General features: G+C 39.1%; 1 non-coding gene across 1 annotated transcript; it reads left to right on the forward strand.

Moving 5' to 3' along the window:
- Window positions 1-4,625: 4,625 nt before the first annotated feature.
- LOC148561907 (small nucleolar RNA R71) lies at window positions 4,626-4,733 on the forward strand. The gene has a single exon (XR_015886926.1). It is a non-coding gene; the product is annotated as a small nucleolar RNA R71 (small nucleolar RNA).
- Window positions 4,734-16,082: the final 11,349 nt, after the last annotated feature.

The raw sequence follows: 16,082 nt of genomic DNA on the forward strand, positions 1-16,082 counted from the left end.
CCGAGAGGCCAGCCCTCAAACGTGATCTAAGATAGCATACAGCTGATCAAAGATGGTCAAAAAGACGTCTAATACAATAGTGAAAGGTCCTATTTATAATAAACTAGCTACTAGGGTTTACAGAAGTAAGTAATTGATGCATAAATTCACTTTCGGGGCCCACTTGGTGTGTGCTTGGGCTGAGCTTGAGTGTTGCACGTGTAGAGGTCCTTCTTGGAGTTGAACGCCAGCTTTTGTGCCAGTTTGGGCGTTCAACTCTGGTTTTGGCTCCTTTTCTGGCGCTGGACGCCAGATTTGGGCAGAAAGCTGGCGTTGAACGCCAGTTTACGTCATTTATTATTGGCCAAAGTATGGACTATTATATATTTCTGGAAAGCCCTGGATGTCTACTTTCCAACGCAATTGGAAGCGCGCCATTTTGAGTTCTGTAGCTCCAGAAACTCCACTTTGAGTGCAGGGAGGTCATAATCCAACAGCATCAGCAGTCCTTCTTCAACCTCTGAATCTGATTTCTGCTCAAGTCCCTCAATTTTAGCCAGAAAATACCTGAAATCACAGAAAAATACACAAACTCATAGTAAAGTCCAGAAATGTGAATTTAACATAAAAAGTAATGAAAACATCCCTAAAAGTAACTAGATCCTACTAAAAACATACTAAAAATAATGCCAAAAAGCGTATAAATTATCCGCTCATCACAACACCAAACTTAAATTGTTGCTTGTCCCCAAGCAACGGAAAATCAAATAGGATAAAAAGAAGAGAATATACTATAAATTCCAAACTATCAATGAAACATAGCTCCAATTAAATGAGCGGGACTTATAACTTTTTGCCTCTTGAATAGTTTTGGCATCTCACTTTATCCATTGAAGTTCAGAATGATTGGCATCTATAGGAACTCAGAGTTCAGATAGTGTTATTGATTCTCCTAGTTCAGTATGATGATTCTTGAACACAGCTATTTTATGAGTCTTGGCCGTGGCCCTAAGCACTTTGTTTTCCAGTATTACCACCGGATACATAAATGCCACAGACACATAATTGGGTGAACCTTTTCAGATTGTGACTCAGCTTTGCTAAAGTCCCCAATTAGAGGTGTCCAGGGTTCTTAAGAACACTCTTCTTTTGCTTTGGACCCTGACTTTAACCGCTCAGTCTCAAGTTTTCACTTGACACCTACACGCCACAAGCACATGGTTAGGGACAGCTTGGTTTAGCCGCTTAGACCAGGATTTTATTCCTTTAGACCCTCCTATCCACTGATGCTCAAAGCCTTGGGATCCTTTTTATTTGCCCTTGCCTTTTGGTTTTAAGGGTTATTGGCTTTTTGCTCTTGCCTCTTGGTTTTAAGAGCTTTGGCTTTTTCTGCTTGCTTTTTCTTTTTCTTTCTAATTTTTTTTTTGCCCTTTTTTTTCTGCAAGCTTTGTTCTTTGCTGCTTTTTCTTGCTTCAAGAATCATTTTTATGATTTTTCAGATTATCAAATAACATGTCTCCTAGTCATCATTCTTTCAAGAGCCAACATATTTAACATTCTTAAACAACAACTTCAAAAGACATATGCACTGTTCAAGCATTCATTCAGAAAACAAGAAGCATTGTCACCACATCAATATAATTAAACTAAGTTCAAGGATAAATTCGAAACTCATGTACTTCTTGTTCTTTTGAATTAAAACATTTTTCATTTAAGAGAGGTGATGGATTCATAGGACATTCATAACTTTAAGACAGAGTTACTAACTATTAATGATCATGTAATGAAGACACAAACATAGATAAGCACTTAACATAGAAAACGAAAAACAGAAGAAATAAGAGCAAGGAATGAATCCACCTTAGTGATGGTGGCGTTTCCTTCTTGAGGGGCCAATGACGTCCTTGAGCTCTTCTATGTCTCTCCCTTGTCTTTGTTGCTCCTCCCTCATTGCTTTTTGATCTTCTCTTATTTCATGGAGCATGATGGAGTGCTCTTGATGTTCCACCCTTAGTTGCCTCCAATAATTGTGTGGAAGAAAATGTATCCCCTGAGGTATCTCAGGGATCTCTTGATTTGCAGTCAAATGTTCTACCACTGAGCTATAGACCCTTGATGGAAGATTTTGTCTTCCCTTTCCTCTTTCTAGAGGTTTCTCTGGCCTTAGGTGCCATCAATGGATATGGAAAAAAACAAAAAAGCTATGCTTTTACCACACCAAACTTAGAATGTTGCTCGCCCTCGAGCAAAAGAAGAAAGAATAGAAGAAGAAGAAGAAGATATGGAGGAGATGGATGGATGTGTGTATTCGGTCATATGGGTGGGATTGGGTGGGAGAGAGATGTTGAATTTTGAAGGTAGTGGGTGTATGGATGTGAGTGGTAAATGGAAAACAGAAGGGATGATCATGAATGGAAAGAGAGATGATGAGGTAGGTGGGGATCCTGTGGGGTCCACAGATCCTGAGATGATCCTGTGGGGTCCACAGATCGTGAGATGATCCTGTGGGATCCACAGATCCTGAGGTGTCAAGGCATTTACATCCCTGCACCAATTTAGGCATGTAACATGCCCTTGCACACAACTCTGGGCGTTCAGCGCCAGGTTGGTGCCCATTTTAGGCGTTCAACGCCCATTTGTTGCCATTTCTGGCGTTGAACGCCAGAACCATGCTTGTTCTGGGCGTTCAGCGCCAGGATGCTGCCCATTTTGGGCGTTCAGTGCCAGAACCATGCTCTGTTCTGGCGTTGAATGCCAGGCAGATGCTTCATCCAGGGTGTGATTTTTCTTTTGCTGTTTTTGATTCCGTTTTCAATTTTTATATTTATTTTGTGACTCCACATGATCATGAACCTATAAAGACATATAATTAAGAAAAAAATAGAGTTAGATAAATAGAAATTGGGTTGCCTCCCAACAAGCGCTTCTTTAATGTCAATAACTTGACAGTGGGCTCTCATGGAGCCTCACAGATGTTCAGAGCATTGTTGAGACTCTCCAACACCAAACTTAGAGTTTGGATATGGGAGTTCAACACCAAACTTAGAGTTTGGTTGTGGCCTCCCAACACCAAACTTAGAGTTTGACTGTGGGGGCTTTGGTTGACTCTGCTTTGAGAAATTATGCTTCCTCTCCATGGATGCAGAAAGAAATCCTTGAGTTGTAAACACAAGGCTATCCTTATTTAATTGAAGGATCAATTCTCCTCTGTCCACATCAATCACAGCTCTTGCTGTGGCTAGGAAAGGTCTTCCTAGGATAATGGATTCATCCTCTTCCTTTCCAGTATCCAGGACTATGAAATCAGCAGGGACGTAAAGGCCTTCAACCTTTACTAACACATCCTCTACTTGTCCATAAGCCTGTTTTCTTGAATTGTCTGCCATCTCTAATGAGATTTTAGCAGCTTGCACCCCATAGATTCCCAGTTTCTCTATTACAGAGAGGGACATGAGGTTTATTCCTGAACCCAGGTCACACAGAGCCTTAAAGATCATGGTGCCTATAGTACAAGGTATTATGAACTTTCCAGGATCCTGTCTCTTCTGAGGCAATGTCAGTTGATCCAGATCACTTAGTTCATTGATAAACAAGGGAGGTTCATCTTCCCAAGTTTCAATACTAAATAATTTGGCATTTAGCTTCATGATTGCACCAAGAAACTTGGCAGTTTGCTCTTCAGTAACATCCTCATTCTCTTCAGAAGAGGAGTACTCATCAGAGCTCATGAATGGCATAAGGAGGTTCAATGGAATCCCTATGGTTTCTAGATGAGCCTCAGAGTCCTTTGGTTCCTCAGAGGGAAGCTCCTTACTGGTCACTGGACGTCCCAGGAGGTCTTCCTCCTTGGGATTCACGTCCTCCTCTCCTTCTTTGGGTTCGGCCATGGTGCTTATGTCAATGGCCTTGCACTCTCCTTTTGGATTCTCTTCTGTATCGCTTGGGAGAGTACTAGGAGGGATTTCAGTGATCCTTTTACTCAGCTGGCCCACTTGTGCTTCCAAATTTCTAATGGAAGACCTTGTTTCATTCATGAAACTTACAGTGGCCTTGGATAGATCAGATACTAGATTTGCTAAGCTAGATGGATTCTGCTCAGAATTCTCTGTCTGTTGCTGAGTGGATGATGGAAAAGGCTTGCTATTGCTAAACCTGTTTCTTCCACCATTATTAAAGCCTTGTTGAGGCTTTTGATCCTTCCATGAGAAATTTGGATGATTTCTCCATGATGAGTTATAGGTGTTTCCATAAGGTTCACCCATGTAATTTACCTCTGCTATTGCAGGGTTCTCAGGATCATAAGCTTCTTCTTCAAAAGATGCCTCTTGAGTACTGTTGGATGCAGCTTGCATTCCATTCAGACTCTGAGAAATCATATTGACTTGCTGAGTCAATATTTTATTCTGAGCCAATATGGCATTCAGAGTATCAATCTCAAGAACTCCCTTCTTCATAGGCGTCCCATTATTCACAGGATTCCTTTCAGAAGTGTACATGAACTGGTTATTTGCAACCATGTCAATGAGTTCTTGAGCTTCTGCAGGCGTTTTCTTCAGGTGAATGGATCCACCTGCAGAGGTATCCAATGACATCTTAGATAACTCAGACAGACCATCATACAATATATCCAGGATGGTCCATTCTGAAAGCATGTCAGAAGGACACTTTTTGGTCAGTCCTTTGTATCTCTCCTAAGCTTCATAGAGGGATTCACCTTCTTTCTGTCTGAAGGTTTGAACATCCACTCTAAGCTTGCTCAGCTTTTGAGGAGGAAAGAACTTGGCTAAGAAAGCCTTGACCAGCTTATCCCAAGAGTTCAGGCTATCCTTGGGTTGAGAATCCAACCACACTCTAGCTCTGTCTCTTACAGCAAAAGGGAAAAGCATGAGCCTGTAGACTTCAGGATCTACTCCATTAGTCTTAACAGTATCACAGATCTGCAAGAATTCAGTTAAGAACTGAAAAGGATCTTCAGATGGAAGTCCATGAAACTTGTAGTTTTGCTGCATCAGAGAAACTAATTGAGGTTTCAGCTCAAAGTTGTTTGCTCCAATGGTAGGAATGGAGATGCTTCTTCCATGTAAATTGGAATTAGGTGCAGTAAAGTCACCAAGCATCCTCCTTGCATTATTATTATTTTCGGCTGCCATCTCCTCTTCCTGTTCGAAAATTTCTGAAAGGTTATCTCTGGATTGCTGTAATTTAGCTTCTCTTAGTTTTCTCTTCAGAGTCCTTTCAGGTTCTGGATCTGCTTTAACAAGAATATTCTTGTCCTTGCTCCTGCTCATATGACAAAGAAGAGGGCACAGAAAAATAATAATAATAATAATATGGATCCTTTATACCACAGTATAGAGGTCCTTGTGTTAGTAGAAGAAAAGAAGAAGACAAAGAATGTGATGTAAAGAAAGAAACACAACTGTGAGGAGGGCAGAGATGTGAGATGAGATGTTAGTGAATGAATAAATAAATAGAAAGGAGATGAGAGAGAAGGAATTTTCGAAAATAAATTTTGAAAAAGAGTTAGTGATTTTTGAAAATAGTTTTTGAAAAAGGTTAGTAGTTTTTTTCGAAAATTCAAAATAAAAATAAAATAATTAGTTAATTAAAAAGAAATTTTGAAAAAAAGGGGGGAGATATTTTCGAAAATAGAGAGAGAGAGTTAGTTAGGTGGTTTTGAAAAAGGTAAGAAACAAACAAAAAGTTAGTTAGTTAGTTGAAACAAAAATCAATTTTGAAAAGATAAGGAGTTGGGAAGTTAGAGAAGATATTTTGAAATCAATTTTTTGAAAAAAAAGATAAGATAAGAAGATATTTTTGAAAAGATATGATAGAAATTAGTTTTTGAAAAAGATTTGAATTTTTAAAATCACAATTAATGACTTGATTCACAAGAAATCACAAGATATGATTCTGGAACTTAAAGTTTGAATCTTTCTCAACAAGCAAGTAACAAACTTGAAATTTTTGAATCAAAACATTAATTGTTATTGTTATTTTCGAAAATTTGGTATAAAAATAAGAAAAAGATTTTTGAAAAATATTTTTAGAATTTTCGAAAATAACTAAGAAAAATGAAAAAGATTTGATTTTTGAAAAAGATTTTTTTGAAAAAGATAGGATTTTTAAATTGAAAATTTGATTTGACTCATGAAAACAACTAGATTTTAAAAATTTTTTAAAAAGTCAAATCTAATTTTTGAATTTATGAGAGAGAAAGAGGGAAAGATATTTTTTTGATTTTTGAATTTTTAATGATGAGAGAGGAAAACAAGAAAAATAATGCAATGCATGAAATTTTTAGATTAAAACAATGAATGCATGCAAGAATGCTATGAATGTCAAGATGAACACCAAGAACACTTTGAATGTCAAGATGAACACCAAGAACATGTTTTTGAAAAAATTTTTAATGCAAAGAAAACATGCAGGACACCAAACTTAGAATTCTTTAATGCTTAGGCACTAAGAAGTCAAGAATGCATATGAAAAACAAGAAAAGACACAAAACATGCAAATGCAAAGATCAAACAAGAAGACTTACCAAGAACAACTTGAAGATCATGAAGAACACTATGAATGCATAAGAATTTTCGAAAAATGCAAGATGCACATGCAATTGACACCAAACTTATAACATGACTCAAGACTCAAACAAGAAACACAAAAAAATATTTTTGATTTTTTTTATGATTTTCTAATTTTTTTATATTATTTTTTTTTTCGAAAATTATTATGAAAAATAAAAATAAGGATTCCAAAATTTTTAATATGAATTCCAGGAATCTTGCCATGTTAGTCTAAAGCTCCAATCAAAGGGTCAGGCATGGCTTAATAGCCAGCCAAGCTTTAACAAAAATATAAGTGTAATTCAGACATGACAAGCCTAACATGCCCTACAGGCATGGCTTTACAGCCAGCCAAGCTTCAACATGCTTTATGAAACACTAGAATTCATTCTAAAAAATTCTGAAGAAAAATATTTTTTTTTTCGAAAACAGATGAGAAATTTTTGAAAGATTTTTGAAAATTTTTTGAAAAGAAAACAAAAAGAAAATTACCTAATCTGAGCAACAAGATGAATCGTCAGTTGTCCAAACTCGAACAATCCCCGGCAACGGCGCCAAAAACTTGGTATGCGAAATTGCTACTCGGGTTGTGAATTGTTGTTCGAAATTGATTCCCTGGCAATGGCACCAAAAACGGATGCACAGGACCATGGTCTAAACATATCTTCACAACTTCGCATAACTAACCAGCAAGTGCACTGGGTCGTCCAAGTAATACCTTACGTGAGTAGGGGTCGAATCCCACGGAGATTGTCGGTATGAAGCAAGCTATGGTCACCTTGTAAATCTCAGTTAAGTTGACTCATATGGGCTACAATATATTATGTAAATAAAACATAAAGTAAGGATAGAAATACTTATGTAATTCATTGGTGAGAATTTCAGATAAGCGAATAGAGATGCTTTTCGTTCCTCTGAACCTTTGCTTTCCTGCTGCCTTCATCCAATCAGTCTTACTCCTTTCCATGGCTGGCTTTATGTGATACATCACCACTGTCAATGGCTACTTTCGGTCATCTCTCGGGAAAATGATCCAATGCCCTGTCACGGCACGGCTAATCGTCTGGAGGCATCACCCTTGTCAATGGCTTCATCTTATCCTCTCAGTGAAAATGATCAACGCACTCTGTCACGGCACGGCTATTCATCTGCCAGTTCTCGATCATGCTGGAATAGGATTTACTATCCTTTTGCGTCTGTCACTAACGCCCCGCAATCGCGAGTTTGGAGCTCGTCACAGTCATTCATTCATTGAATCCTACTCGGAATACCACAGACAAGGTTTAGACCTTCCGGATTCTCTTGAATGCTGCCATCATTCTAGCTTACACCACGAAGATTCTGATTAGGAGATCTAAGAGATACTCATTCAGTCTAAGGTAGAACGGAAGTGGTTGTCAGGCACGCGTTCATAGGGAATGATGATGATTGTCACATTCATCACATTCAGATTGAAGTGCGAATGAATATCTTAGAAGCGAAACAAGGTGAATTGAATAGAAAACAGTAGTACTTTGCATTAATCTTTGAGGAACAGCAGAGCTCCACACCTTAATCTATGGAGTGTAGAAACTCTACCGTTAAAATTACATAAGTGAAAGTCCAGGCATGGCCGAGAGGCCAGCCCTCAAACGTGATCTAAGATAGCATACAACTGATCAAAGATGGTCAAAAAGACGTCTAATACAATAGTGAAAGGTCCTATTTATAATAAACTAGCTACTAGGGTTTACAGAAGTAAGTAATTGATGCATAAATCCACTTTCGGGGCCCACTTGGTGTGTGCTTGGGCTGAGCTTGAGTGTTGCACGTGTAGAGGTCCTTCTTGGAGTTGAACGCCAGCTTTTGTGCCAGTTTGGGCGTTCAACTCTGGTTTTGGCTCCTTTTCTGGCGCTGGACGCCAGATTTGGGCAGAAAGCTGGCGTTGAACGCCAGTTTACGTCATTTATTCTTGGCCAAAGTATGGACTATTATATATTTCTGGAAAGCCCTGGATGTCTACTTTCCAACGCAATTGGAAGCACGCCATTTTGAGTTCTGTAGCTCCATAAAATCCACTTTGAGTACAGGGAGGTCAGAATCCAACAGCATCAGCAGTCCTTCTTCAACCTCTGAATCTGATTTCCGCTCAAGTCCCTCAATTTTAGCCAGAAAATACCTGAAATTACAGAAAAACACACAAACTCATAGTAAAGTCCAGAAATGTGAATTTAACATAAAAAGTAATGAAAACATCCCTAAAAGTAACTAGATCCTACTAAAAACATACTAAAAATAATGCCAAAAAGCGTATAAATTATCCGCTCATCACAACACCAAACTGAAATTGTTGCTTGTCCCCAAGCAACGGAAAATCAAATAGGATAAAAAGAAGAGAATATACTATAAATTCCAAACTATCAATGAAACATAGCTCCAATTAAATGAGCGGGACTTATAACTTTTTGCCTCTTGAATAGTTTTGGCATCTCACTTTATCCATTGAAGTTCAGAATGATTGGCATCTATAGGAACTCAGAGTTCAGATAGTGTTATTGATTCTCCTAGTTCAGTATGATGATTCTTGAACACAACTATTTTATGAGTCTTGGCCGTGGCCCTAAGCACTTTGTTTTCCAGTATTACCACCGGATACATAAATGCCACAGACACATAATTGGGTGAACCTTTTCAGATTGTGACTCAGCTTTGCTAAAGTCCCCAATTAGAGGTGTCCAGGGTTCTTAAGCACACTCTTCTTTTGCTTTGGACCCTGACTTTAACCGCTCAGTCTCAAGTTTTCACTTGACACCTACACGCCACAAGCACATGGTTAGGGACAGCTTGGTTTAGCCGCTTAGACCAGGATTTTATTCCTTTAGACCCTCCTATCCACTGATGCTCAAAGCCTTGGGATCCTTTTTATTTGCCCTTGCCTTTTGGTTTTAAGGGTTATTGGCTTTTTGCTCTTGCCTCTTGGTTTTAAGAGCTTTGGATTTTTCTGCTTGCTTTTTCTTTTTCTTTCTAATTTTTATTTTGCCCTTTTTTTTCTGCAAGCTTTGTTCTTTGCTGCTTTTTCTTGCTTCAAGAATCATTTTTATGATTTTTCAGATTATCAAATAACATGTCTCCTAGTCATCATTCTTTCAAGAGCCAACATATTTAACATTCTTAAACAACAACTTCAAAAGACATATGCACTGTTCAAGCATTCATTCAGAAAACAAGAAGCATTGTCACCACATCAATATAATTAAACTAAGTTCAAGGATAAATTTGAAACTCATGTACTTCTTGTTCTTTTGAATTAAAACATTTTTCATTTAAGAGAGGTGATGGATTCATAGGACATTCATAACTTTAAGACAGAGTTACTAACTATTAATGATCATGTAATGAAGACACAAACATAGATAAGCACTTAACATAGAAAACGAAAAACAGAAGAAATAAGAGCAAGGAATGAATCCACCTTAGTGATGGTGGCGTTTCCTTCTTGAGGGGCCAATGACGTCCTTGAGCTCTTCTATGTCTCTCCCTTGTCTTTGTTGCTCCTCCCTCATTGCTTTTTGATCTTCTCTTATTTCATGGAGCATGATGGAGTGCTCTTGATGTTCCACCCTTAGTTGCCTCCAATAATTGTGTGGAAGAAAATGTATCCCCTGAGGTATCTCAGGGATCTCTTGATTTGCAGTCAAATGTTCTACCACTGAGCTATAGACCCTTGATGGAAGATTTTGTCTTCCCTTTCCTCTTTCTAGAGGTTTCTCTGGCCTTAGGTGCCATCAATGGATATGGAAAAAAACAAAAAAGCTATGCTTTTACCACACCAAACTTAGAATGTTGCTCGCCCTCGAGCAAAAGAAGAAAGAATAGAAGAAGAAGAAGAAGATATGGAGGAGATGAATGGATGTGTGTATTCGGTCATATGGGTGGGATTGGGTGGGAGAGAGATGTTGAATTTTGAAGGTAGTGGGTGTATGGATGTGAGTGGTAAATGGAAAACAGAAGGGATGATCATGAATGGAAAGAGAGATGATGAGGTAGGTGGGGATCCTGTGGGGTCCACAGATCCTGAGATGATCCTGTGGGATCCACAGATCCTGAGGTGTCAAGGCATTTACATCCCTGCACCAATTTAGGCATGTAACATGCCCTTGCACACAACTCTGGGCGTTCAGCGCCAGGTTGGTGCCCATTTTGGGCGTTCAACGCCCATTTGTTGCCATTTCTGGCGTTGAACGCCAGAACCATGCTTGTTCTGGGCGTTCAGCGCCAGGATGCTGCCCATTTTGGGCGTTCAGCGCCAGAACCATGCTCTGTTCTGGCGTTGAACGCCAGGCAGATGCTTCATCCAGGGTGTGATTTTTCTTCTGCTGTTTTTGATTCTGTTTTCAATTTTTATATTTATTTTGTGACTCCACATGATCATGAACCTATAAAGACATATAATTAAGAAAAAAATAGAGTTAGATAAATAGAAATTGGGTTGCCTCCCAACAAGCGCTTCTTTAATGTCAATAGCTTGACAGTGGGCTCTCATGGAGCCTCACAGATGTTCAGAGCATTGTTGAGACTCTCCAACACCAAACTTAGAGTTTGGATATGCGAGTTCAACACCAAACTTAGAGTTTGACTGTGGGGGCTTTGGTTGACTCTGCTTTGAGAGAAGCTTTTTATGCTTCCTCTCCATGGATGCAGAAAGAAATCCTTGAGTTGTAAACACAAGGCTATCCTTATTTAATTGAAGGATCAATTCTCCTCTGTCCATATCAATCACAGCTCTTGCTGTGGCTAGGAAAGGTCTTCCTAGGATAATGGATTCATCCTCTTCCTTTCCAGTATCCAGGACTATGAAATCAGCAGGGACGTAAAGGCCTTCAACCTTTACTAACACATCCTCTACTTGTCCATAAGCCTGTTTTCTTGAATTGTCTGCCATCTCTAATGAGATTTTAGCAGCTTGCACCCCATAGATTCCCAGTTTCTCTATTACAGAGAGGGGCATGAGGTTTATTCCTGAACCCAGGTCACACAGAGCCTTAAAGATCATGGTGCCTATAGTACAAGGTATTATGAACTTTCCAGGATCCTGTCTCTTCTGAGGCAATGTCAGTTGATCCAGATCACTTAGTTCATTGATAAACAAGGGAGGTTCATCTTCCCAAGTTTCAATACCAAATAATTTGGCATTTAGCTTCATGATTGCACCAAGAAACTTGGCAGTTTGCTCTTCAGTAACATCCTCATTCTCTTCAGAAGAGGAGTACTCATCAGAGCTCATGAATGGCATAAGGAGGTTCAATGGAATCCCTATGGTCTCTAGATGAGCCTCAGAGTCCTTTGGTTCCTCAGAGGGAAGCTCCTTACTGGTCACTGGACGTCCCAGGAGGTCTTCCTCCTTGGGATTCACGTCCTCCTCTCCTTCTTTGGGTTCGGCCATGGTGCTTATGTCAATGGCCTTGCACTCTCCTTTTGGATTCTCTTCTGTATCGCTTGGGAGAGTACTAGGAGGGATTTCAGTGATCCTTTTACTCAGCTGGCCCACTTGTGCTTCCAAATTTCTAATGGAAGACCTTGTTTCATTCATGAAACTTACAGTGGCCTGACGATTGGATTTTTGACGGTTTAGAATTTCACTAATGAAATTTCGTTGTAAAGTATAGTTTCTAAACCAATCACTAATCCTTTCATACAAAAAGTTGTTTGTCACAAGTACAGACCCCTAAAATTTATAAACCGAAGTATTTAAACCTCGGGTCGTTCTCCCTAGGACGTACAATGAAGTGTCTTGTTATCGGTTATGGGTTATTTTGGGGTTTTGGGATAAGAAGCATGAAAAGTAAATGGCAATGAAAATAAACTAACAACTATAAAAGGCTCTTGGCAAGGTATGAAAATTAGAAGTCCTATCCTAGTTATCCTTTTCAATTGTGATGAGACTTGTTCATTGCTACCACTTAGTTAACCCTTACTAATTAAAGGAAAGTCAAGTGGATGAATCAATTTGATTTCTCAAGTCCTAATCAACTCCTAAAGGAATGACTAGCTTTGGAGGCTTTCAAATCAATTAGCAATCTCTCCAATTATCAATCAACAAAGGAATTAGATAACTCAAGTGTCACTAATTACTCTACCTAGGCCAAGAGGAACAAAATCTACACTAAAATTCAACCAAGCATTTCATCAAACACTTGGAAGGCACAAAAGAAAAGTATAGTAAATCAATAACAAGAATGAAGTCTAACAACAATTATTGAAAGGAATTAACAACAACAATCAAGGAAATCACAATTATCATGAATTACCTCAAATTGCATTATTGAAAGAAAACCAAGGAACAACAATATATCCAAAACAAAATGAAGGATTACAATTATTAAAGCACACATCTAGAAAGAGGAAGAGGAGAAGATTAAGAATTGGTAAATGAAAAGTGAATCAAAGCATGAGTTAAACCTAGATCTAAGAAGAGAGATTAACCTAAACCTAATCCTAATCCTAGAGAGAAGGGAGAGCTTCTCTCTCTAGAAACTAACTAAAAAACTAAAACTAAACTAATGGTCACTAACTTCTAAAGTGATCAATGATCCTAAGTGATGAATGATGATCCTCCCTTAATCCTTCATCCTTTTACTCCTTTCCCTTAGCAATTTGGCGCCAAAATGGGTTCAGAAAACCTCTCAAAATCGCCAGGCACGTGTTGCATTAATGAGGTCATGTGCCATCATCGGCGCGTGCGCGCATGGTACGCGTGCGCGTCCCTGGTCGATTCTGCAATGTGCGCGCGAGCGCCTTGTGCGCGTGCGCGTGCATGGCTGACTTTGCTTCTTTGACTTTTTTATGCTTCTCTCCACTTGTATGCTTCCTTCCTTGCTTCCTTCCTTACTTCCTTTGATCCATGCCTAGTTTCAATCCTGAGGTTACTAGCAAACACATCAAGGCATCGTATGGAATCAAACAGAAACTAGAATTTACCAAGACAAGGCTTAAAAAGCATGTTTTTTACACTTAAGCACAATCATGGAAGAGATAACAAAACCATGCTAATTCTTAGGCTAAATGTGACAAAAGGTTATCAAAATGTTCTAAATTCAAGGCAAAACAAACCGTCAAATTGGGGTTTGTCAACCTCCCCACACTTAAGCCTTAGCATGTCCTCATGCTAAAATAAGAAGGAACTAAGGGGTATGGCATTTATTGAATGCAACTAAACTATATGAGTCCTATCTAAATGCAACTATCTAAGGCAATTGGAAATGCTTAGTTCAAACAAATCAATTCCCAAGAGAGCATGTGTAAGTACAAGAGCTAAGTAATAAGGACCAAGTCCAAACCACAATTGTATTGAATTGTTAAAAGGAGTTCAAACTTGCAAGAATATAGATAATATAGGTGAAATGCATGTAATTGAGCTTTTGAACCCTCACCGGATGTGTATCCGCTCTATTCACTCAAGTGTTTAAGGGTTAATCCACTCAATTCTCTTCTAATCATGTTTTCCAAGATTTGATTTTCTTCTAACAATCAAAATTTATTCAATGCGTGCATACATTCATCATGAGGTCTTTCATTTAGGTTGTAATGGGGTTAGGGCCAAGGTAGGGTCATTTATGGTCAAGTGGACTAGGATTTGAATCTTTGATTAGCATAGACTTTTCCACCTAACCTATTTAATGACCTATACAAATGCAAGCTATTCTAACTACCCATTCTTCACTTTTTCTTACATACTCATGCATTCGTATTTGATTCACAACACCTATGCATTGATTTCTTTTTATTGACTTCACTTTGGGGCATTTTGTCCCTTTTTATTTTTTCCTCTTTTTTTTTTCTTTCATTTTATTTTTCTTTTCATCATTTCATTTTTTTTTATATATATATATTTTTTTTTTCTCTTTTTCTTCTTTCAAACTAAATATAAGAACATCAATGCATAAGGTCTCTACATTTGATTAATACATGAATATGTGCCCAATTCCTAAACAGAAAAGTGTATTGTCCCCTTTACCCTATCCCACGTTCCCAAGCCTCACCAACTTTGAATAATACACACTCTCACTAGCCTAGGCTATTCAAAGATCCAAACAAGGACTTCTCATTGGTTTTCCGCCTTGGGCTTGTAATGAGCTAAAATAAGAATGAGTTGGTTAAGTATAGGCTCAAAATTGGCTAACAATGGAGAGTAAAAGGTTGGCTATTTGGGTAAGTGGCAAATGAGATAATGGCCTCAATCATATAAATGCACAAACACAAGAAATAAGTGGACATATAGAATCAAGCAAATTAAGGATCACAATCATGGAAAGAGAACAATTTCACACAAGAATGGAAAATGAATGGTTATAAAATGTAACCACATCAATAGGCTCAAGTCTCACAAGCTTGTGTTCTCAGTTCAATACATGCTTCACAAGGTATGAATTTCAAGCAAGTTTCAAAAATTTTCTTTCAATCAATTGGGTTAATGCCCTATATTTAAACTTTCTTGAAAAACCTCAATGTTTGACTAAGCATTGTTGTGATTGAAAAATTCAAAAAATTTTCTTAGTTCACCCTTTCCTTTTTCACTTAGAATCAATATAATATGCAAAAAGGGGTGCCTAAGTTTTACTTAAAACATGATTTCTAATCACAACCACAACTAAAAATAAGATAAACAAAATGTATAAAGAAGAATCCAACTAAAAGTACGGAATCTAAAGGTACGAAATCTATCATCCAAAACATCTAAAACTGTCCAAAAGTATCAAAATATCTAAGATCAAAATATCTAAAATCCCAAAATAAGCAGTAAAAGTATCCAAAGCAAACTAGAAATGCATCAAAATATATACAAAGATGTGCAAAATAAGATAACTAGGCTGAAAAGTTCACCGGTTCCCAAATAATGCTACCGGTGCCCTCCCCACACTTAAAATCAAGCATCGTCCTCGATGCTAAACCGGAGGATCAGTGGGAGGTACAACGATAGGCTCTGGCTCTGACTGTGGCTGTGGGACCGGTGGAGTCTCCTGTGTCTGAGGTGGAGCCTCCATGTGTGCTGGCTCTGTAGCGGTAGGGGCATCCTGCTGAGCTAGTGCCTCCGCGTCCTCTTCCTGATGATCCTGCTCATCGGAGGCCGGAGAATCGGGAAGCGGAGGTAGCTCAGCGCCGAGGGAGATAAGTGCCTGGTCCATCCGATCCAAGCGGCGTCTGACATGGTGTCGCTCACGCTCTAAGAACCGGAAGAGACGCTGGACCAGGAGATAGGTAGGCTCAGGTGCTGCTGGAGGGTCTGTAGATGGTGGAGGAGCTGCGGCTGTAGAGGAGGAAGAGCCAGCTGCAGGGGCTGGTGGTGAGGGTGTCCCTATGGCAGCCCTAGCCCGAGAGCGGCGGCTAGCAGGTGGCTTCTCGTGCACCCAAACACCCCAGGGGATAGTAACCTCCCTGTCATCTGCATCAGCGGGTGGTGGTCGCACATCATCATCTGACCATGGGACATCAGCTAAGGCCGCCATACTCGTGACCAATGTAGGAAATGGAAGTAGGCCACGAATATGCGCCCGCCAC

This window comes from Arachis ipaensis, chromosome B6, assembly GCF_059453495.1.
Source record: "Arachis ipaensis isolate K30076 ecotype BB chromosome B6, ASM5945349v1, whole genome shotgun sequence".
Taxonomy (NCBI): Eukaryota; Viridiplantae; Streptophyta; class Magnoliopsida; order Fabales; family Fabaceae; genus Arachis; species Arachis ipaensis.